Source organism: Convolutriloba macropyga, chromosome 11, assembly GCF_964194025.1.
Source record: "Convolutriloba macropyga chromosome 11, txConMacr16.3, whole genome shotgun sequence".
In the NCBI taxonomy this organism is placed as follows: domain Eukaryota; kingdom Metazoa; phylum Xenacoelomorpha; order Acoela; family Convolutidae; genus Convolutriloba; species Convolutriloba macropyga.
This window is the reverse complement of record NC_134478.1, coordinates 2,762,208-2,769,255: the sequence shown is the minus strand read 5'-3', so window position 1 is coordinate 2,769,255 and position 7,048 is coordinate 2,762,208. Positions and strand designations below refer to the sequence as shown.

At 33.9% G+C, this 7,048-nt stretch overlaps 1 protein-coding gene across 2 annotated transcripts in view; it reads left to right on the top strand.

Moving 5' to 3' along the window:
• Positions 1 to 1,076, top strand: part of LOC142349973 (anaphase-promoting complex subunit 4-like) — a 29,060-nt gene extending 27,984 nt beyond the window's left edge. For both annotated transcript variants that reach the window (XR_012760859.1, XR_012760858.1), the window contains exon 3: positions 764 to 1,076. The gene's annotated coding sequence lies outside the window, so the exon portion shown is untranslated. The remainder of the gene's footprint in view (positions 1 to 763) is intronic.
• The last annotated feature ends 5,972 nt before the right edge of the window (positions 1,077 to 7,048 follow it).

Here is a 7,048-nt window from a genome sequence, read left to right as displayed (position 1 = left end):
CTTTTTTTTTTCACTTTAGTTCGAAAATAGTATTGATCAACCGAAGTGTTCATGTTCCAATGAAAACCTATCTACTACTTCTTTTGCTTGTACAACTGAGGAGAAGTTTAGTTTTCATGAATCAGTTTTATAGACATTTTATTGTTTAGTTTAAATGATTTTGGGCCAACTTTTCAAATAATGATTCTACGCGAAAATCGTTATGACGATAATGCTACTTTAAAAATTCGCGTTTCACTGTTTTGCATACAGCTGAAACATTGATCAAAAAACAACTGTGTTGTTTAATATGTGACGAGAACTTTTCAACATTGTCTGCTCATATTTCTTAGCATCAGCAACCTTAAATACAAACTATTTTAAATTATTATAGTCTATTTCTATTATCTATTAGGAATCAAATGTTATATAATTTTATTAAATAATATAATATATAATAAAAATAATAATTTTTACCATCTTATCTTTTAGTTGATTCTAAAAAGATTATCTCTAGACAGTTAAAATGTCAAATTAATTACAAATGCGTTTTTTGGCTTTTTTGTTGACTAAAGGAATTGCAGAACAATGTATTGTTTTCAACAGTTGAGAACTGAGGGTCCATTTTTAATAAATAAACTTTGTACTCTTGTCTCGCAAATTCCCAGCCATCATTCTCCATAAGACCTTGATCCACGTGAATTGAGCGTTCACAATCTTAAAAATAGTTCAAATATTTGACATCAGTCAACAGACAACAGAAATTTTTTCGTATTTGTTTCAGGCAGCTGAGTTCAAACGACATGATTCGTTTGAGAGGTCTAGCGAGAAACGAATTTGATAAAGATCTGCTGTTACAATCGGATTCGGTCTTCCGATGCAAAATCACCGACTGATTAATCGGAAAATGAACGGGAGATCTTTGTTTCAATGGAACCAGAACAGAAATGCGAGAAAATGGAAGAGTTGAAATGCTGAGAGTTGATTTAAGTTTCCTTATAAAAAAAGCTCAATCTGTGCAATCCTTAATCTGTTTGTCGGAAAATTACGATGACTTATTTGCTGATAAACTCAATTAAATTGACTTTTTGCAATAATTGATTTTATGAGTAGCTTCTAGAGAAGCGATAGTGTGGGTTAAGGCGTCCAGATTGATTCCTGCAAACAGGTTTGATATCCGATTTAAACTTGAAATCTTCAGAGTCAGATCGGGGCTGTATATCTTCCGAGCAGTCATTGAAATGGAAAAAAATTAAGTAAGCCATTCAGATATTCAATACTTCAAACTTTTAATCTGATAGCAAGCATATAGCGAATCATATGACAAATGTACTAATTGATGCTACAAACAGTTCAGTTATAAAACAAGAGAAACAAACAAAAACAGGCGTTTGGACGTCATCAAATAAGAGATGGAACTGCTAAGATAAATGTATATTTGCCAAGCCAATTTTGGCTGTTAGATGTATTGATTGCAAACGATGTCCGTGAAAAGGTAGACCAACTTTTTGAATTTTGATTTTTTTTATTGCCGTATTTTGTTTTGTCAACTCAAAGTTTCGGTAAATCTGTTTTATAAGATTAGCTACTGTATTATTTGCTCTCGAACTAAGTTGGTAGCAATTATTGTCATGTCCGTCTTTTCTATGCGATTTTTGGCTTCATCGATTTTTCGTCTGACGTTTTGAATGTTCAAGTGACTTTTTCACGGAAGTTTTTTTGGGAGCGCCCGCTAAGTTCTCAGCAGTCAATTTCTAAATGTCAAATTAAATTTGCGCAAAAATGGCTCAAATTTTTATTTTAAATCTTAGTAGATGTCTATGATCACCTCTTATATCACCATTGTAAGCCCGAGTAAAGATCACCTTCTCTTCCCGGGCTAAAGTAAGGCAAAATTAACCCCTTGTCTGTCGTTTGAGAGCAATTAGACCGGCAGTGGTCGGTTATGTTTTCAATATTGTTTCTAATCTGCTCGATTTGAGAGCTGAAACAGGTTAAAATTCTGCTGCAAGACCAGTTTGGATTTTCGGGCCGTATACCGTCACAAACACTAGGCAACTCAGACCGACTCAAAAAACTTATGCATAAATTTTTAGTCTATTTTTTCCTCTGAACGGAGAAATCGTTTTTCTTCGGGAGCGAAAGAGCGATGAATGACGCCGCAGATGATCTAGGGCTAAAATTCGCCTGTGAAGTCAGTTTCCAAATCTGACATACAGGAAGGCTAAATAGAGCTGAGAGACCGGAAATTTGATTATAGTAATTCATGCTCATGCACGTGGAGGATGCGCTGTAGGTGCAGCAGCTGCATAGCATTACTTAGTTTTTAATTTTCAATGTTTTAATGAATTTTAATACAATTCATTCATTGGCATACATTTTCGCACCCCTGATAAGGTAATTCAAGACTTTTACTACTACTTTTGTGAAATTGACTAGTTTGTCATGTGCTAAGGTACAACTGTGTTTCTGTTGGGAATTTGGAGAGCTAAAACGCAATGACACTAGACAAAAATTGTTGATATTATTTAAAATCATGATTTTCGACTTAATTCTTTTGAAAATGATCTTCAGGATAGGATCAATTGGTACGAAAATGAAATTCACAGATTTTTGAAAAAGTGATATAGCTTTTGTCCCACATTTACTTATTTTTTAGTTGCATCTAGAGCAATTTTACCAAAAATTTTTTCTGATTTCAAACCTTCTCCAGAATATTTTGTTTTATTATCAAGCGGCTGCCCTGAGTTAGATAACAAATCTGGTGGATTGTGGAACTAACAAGACATCGAAGTCATTGTAGTTTTAAATTAAATTATTTTGAATAAGGCTTTTAATCAAATTAATCTAAATGTTTTAAAATCTTTGACTAGATGTAGATTTTCATCAGTTTTTTTTTGCATGTTTCTTTTAAACTTAATATTTTGTTTTAATATTGCAATTTAAAGGTTTTCCAGTTTACGGCGATGGAAGAGGCCGAACCGCATTATTCAGACAAGGTAGTTTTGTGAATTGGAGACTTTGGTAGAAAATGTTGTTTTCAGAATGCTAATTTTGTTTCGTTGTTTTCAAAATGCTAATAATACGTCTTTTAAATAGCCGCCCTCATCTTTTCAGCCGGCTATTATAGCGCTTCTATTTTTTTTACCATTCAAAGAATTTGAATTGTATTGGGGCGCTGTCTTTTTTTTTAATATCTGTTCACACATTTTCATTTCTGCAGTCAAATTGGAGTAGTGATTTTGGTCACGCCGAAACAGGAAGTGGAGCGAAAAAGCGAGTGGTTTTGCGGCGTGAAATTTTTTCGATCTAAATTTAAAGTAGAGTGAGAAAAGGATGTTTGAACAAAATTTCGCTTTCTCGCTAGTGGTGTTTTGTTCACATGCGGCAATTTCACTTTGATTTTTACTGTTTTTTCGATTTTTTGGATCGGTTTTTTTTCTATACGGTTTTCCCCATCCATTCATAGTTCGTTCTAGGTCTAGTTTTCTATTTAGTCAATGAAAAGTCTTTGATTTGTACGTCAGGACTTGTCCTGCTATGTTTTTTTTACTTCGTCGAACTTTTTTTCGCTTTACCATTTTGCCGCTTTTTCGACATTTTGCGTGAAATCTTTGACTTTTCTAGGCTAGTTTCTCTAATCTTTCATTCTGCTAAATGTGATTTTGAACATCAGTTGCTCAGCAAAGCAATTCAAAATGAACAGAGTCAGTATAAAAAATTGAAGTCAGAAATAGAAACGGGATAAACCCATAAAGCCCAATTTTAGATGCCCGCTATTTGAACGTCGTTCCTATAAGTCTTGGTTACCATCTCTTATGCTTATTGGTATTGATAGTGGTCCCTGTAGCCTCTCTCTAAGAAACAGAAGTATGTTCAATTACGAAACGCCATCAGAATAAATCGGACTTAAAAAATGTTTTTGTACAAAAATCTTTTTTTTTTTCAATACCTTCTATTCTTTCAATCCCAACCATGCTTATTGGAATCAACGGCGGCTATTTTCCGGCAGTCTACCGGGTATGTTTGTTCTAGAAAACTTTCACTTGTACGGTTTTCCTTTCCGGTGTCTGTTTTGTACTGGTGATCTTAATTTTTTTTTTTATCTAAAGTACTCTTTCAAAATTTAAGCCGCTAACTGAATTCGATGCAGGTGAATAAAAGTAGTCTTTTGAGCGCTGAAATTGGTTTCATTTTACCTCTGAGCAGATTTTACCGAGCTCACTACCCCCACCCTCTCCATTCTCAAGCATATTGGAAATTAATTGATGCCGCCCGGCTGGTCAATAAAATTTGAGCACCTTTAGTCGGTTTTATGTTAAGTACTTTTTACCCAGAATGTCGGTAATGAAATAATCTTTTTGCGGCACAGTAGGGCTAATCTGAAAGTAGCCAGAGTGTTAACCATTTGCGGTGCACTGAAAGTTAGTGGCACTTATAACTTTCCAATAGAGAACACCGTAATCGCAACAATTTCTTGGGAGAATTGATTCCAAAAATTTGATCTATTTATCTTTTTAATTGCTGCTGTAACAATAACTGAGCGGGGAAATTGTGCTCTTTGTTACAATCCAAGAATTGCGCTGTATTGGTGCTCTGTCTTTTTTACAATCCAAAAATTGGATTGTATTGGTGCTCTGTCTTTTTTTTTGTAAGATGTTTCCGCACCTTTTTTCATTACTTGAGCTTTCAAAACGGGATAAACAGGTAAAGCTAAGCAGGCATCAAGTTTCATTAGATGACCTTAGCCGCGTCTAGTAGTACTTCAAGTGCTTAGAGCGGTGAAGCTTCTGGTAAGGGCGTAATTCAATGTTTAAAGGTCATTTTCGAGCCCAAAATATTGCAATTTTTCGCGTTTTTTGTCTTTTTTCGATGTTTTTGTTGGAGCAGTCAAAAATTGAGGTTTGTAAAAGATGACAAAGGTCTTTTGCAAGAAATAATTACTTTTATGACAATTTTAGGGGTTATATCTATGGTACTCGAAAACAAAAACCCGCAAATTTGTACTAATTTTTACAATTTTAGGTTTTTTTTTGGAAATTTTTGTCATTTTTTAAAAAAATTTTAGTCCTGCGTGTCAAAGAACCTCCTCTGGGGTTTGATAATAGAATGCTGCGTAGTTTCTTGTTGTAATAGAATGGTTTTCAACTTTTTAGTATCACGAATTTCATTATTCTTTTTTATATAAATTTGTTTTTTTTTCAAATTTCTTAACATTTATTGTCATTATTTATCCAGCCCCAGGTGCCAAGAAACCTCCTATAGGGATTGATAATGGGTTAATGAAAAATTTTTTATGGCCATGGTATGGTTTTAAACATTTTAATATCACAAATTTGTGCAATTTTTGATAAAACTTGATACTTTTTTCAAGTTTTGAAAATTTGTCATTTTTTAGGCTTTTCCAGCCTCGAGAGCCAAAGAATCTCCTCTAGGGTTTTATAATAATTCACTGCATAGTAGCATGAGGTAATGGATTGCTAGCACGAGTTTAGCAACTTTTTTGATGCAATTTTTTTCAATATTTCTGATTATTATCATGTTCCAAATTTATCGATCCTTTTGAGCCAGTGAGACTATTTAATGTTTGAAATAGAAATACCGTATACTCTCTGGAGACAATGAAATGGTTCTGAAGATCTTAATATCACAAATTTTAGCAAGGTTTTCTTAAAATTGGCAATAGCTTTTGAAATTTTTTTGTCGTTTTCTGAGTTTAACGATCTTTACTGGCCAACGAAACTTTTTTAGGTCCAGCAGATAGGCTACATGGCAGAACTCCCCAGAGCAAAAAGTGGTTCTGAACATTTTATTTCCGCAAAATTTAGAAACTTTCTTTCAATTTTGCGCGTCAGTTTTTTTTTTAATCATCGGTCATATTTCTCGTTATTATCTGCCTTTAGTGGATAATAAATGTCTTTCAAGTCTTGTGCGTGAGTTAATGAATGTCCTTAATTGTATCATATTTGGCGTTCAGGGTAAAAGCTTCAAGAGTTTTAGCAATGATTATTTTTCTTTAGTTGGTTTGATTATTTCAGTTTCTCAACTTTTTGGCTGGGATTGTTCAATTGTTTCATTCAATTCGTTGGATTGCATTTCAGGACTTTTCCTGCTACGTTTTTCTTGTCAGGGTCTCCCTTAAACTGTGAAGTACGATAACTTCAATTTAACTCTTGGGCATCCATTCATGCTATTTCTGGACTCTGTAGTGTCAATTGTGCGGGCTTATTGTTCATTCACGTGATATTTATTTTTAAGTTTTTTTGATAAACTTGACTTATCTAACTTTCAAAATGACTCTGTTTAATTGCAAAATGAATTTAATAAACTTGAATTTGTTGGAGGTAAGGTGCTCTTAATCTACAAATGAGGGTGTCGCAATCTAATTAAGGTTATTTGAATGCAGTTATAAGAAAAACAAATTTAAGTGTAAACCATGGTGAGACATCTTAGTTTGATTTTTAAGTGCTCTCGAACGAAGTTTGATGCAATTATTGTAAACGTGCTGGTGTTTTCTAATGTAAAATTTTTGCTTTACCGTTTTGAATTTTCTGGTGAATTTTGCGCCCTTGACTTTTTCGTTTTGCGTGATCTAGTTTTTTTCTCATTCGCACGTGCCCGCAGTTGAACTCAAGCGGCGACAGTTCACTACTAAATGTAAAATGAAAAATGCGCCAGAATTGGTGTAATTTTTTTCACTTGAGATTTATTAGTGGTTATAGTGGTATATAATAACCTCAATGACGTCATTCGAAAGCGCCCTTAGTGATGTTAGTTACACCCCCCCCCCCTGACTGAAGGAGGCAACGATTTATTTATTGATCTTCTGAAAGTATTGCAGCTCTGGGAATATTTAGTTTCTAAACTCCCAAATATGTTGTTCAGCTCTCATTTTAACGGGAACACGCGTGTGTTGTAATTTTACAGGTTTTCTTGAGCGGAAAAAAATTAAATTATTTTTCAGAAAATATTTTCAATTATGTATGGTGCTTGCAAAAATTCAACCGGTTTTGACGGGTTAATGTGCTTCTGGTTTTGAGATTGGCATTGGATTTGATATTTATGAAAT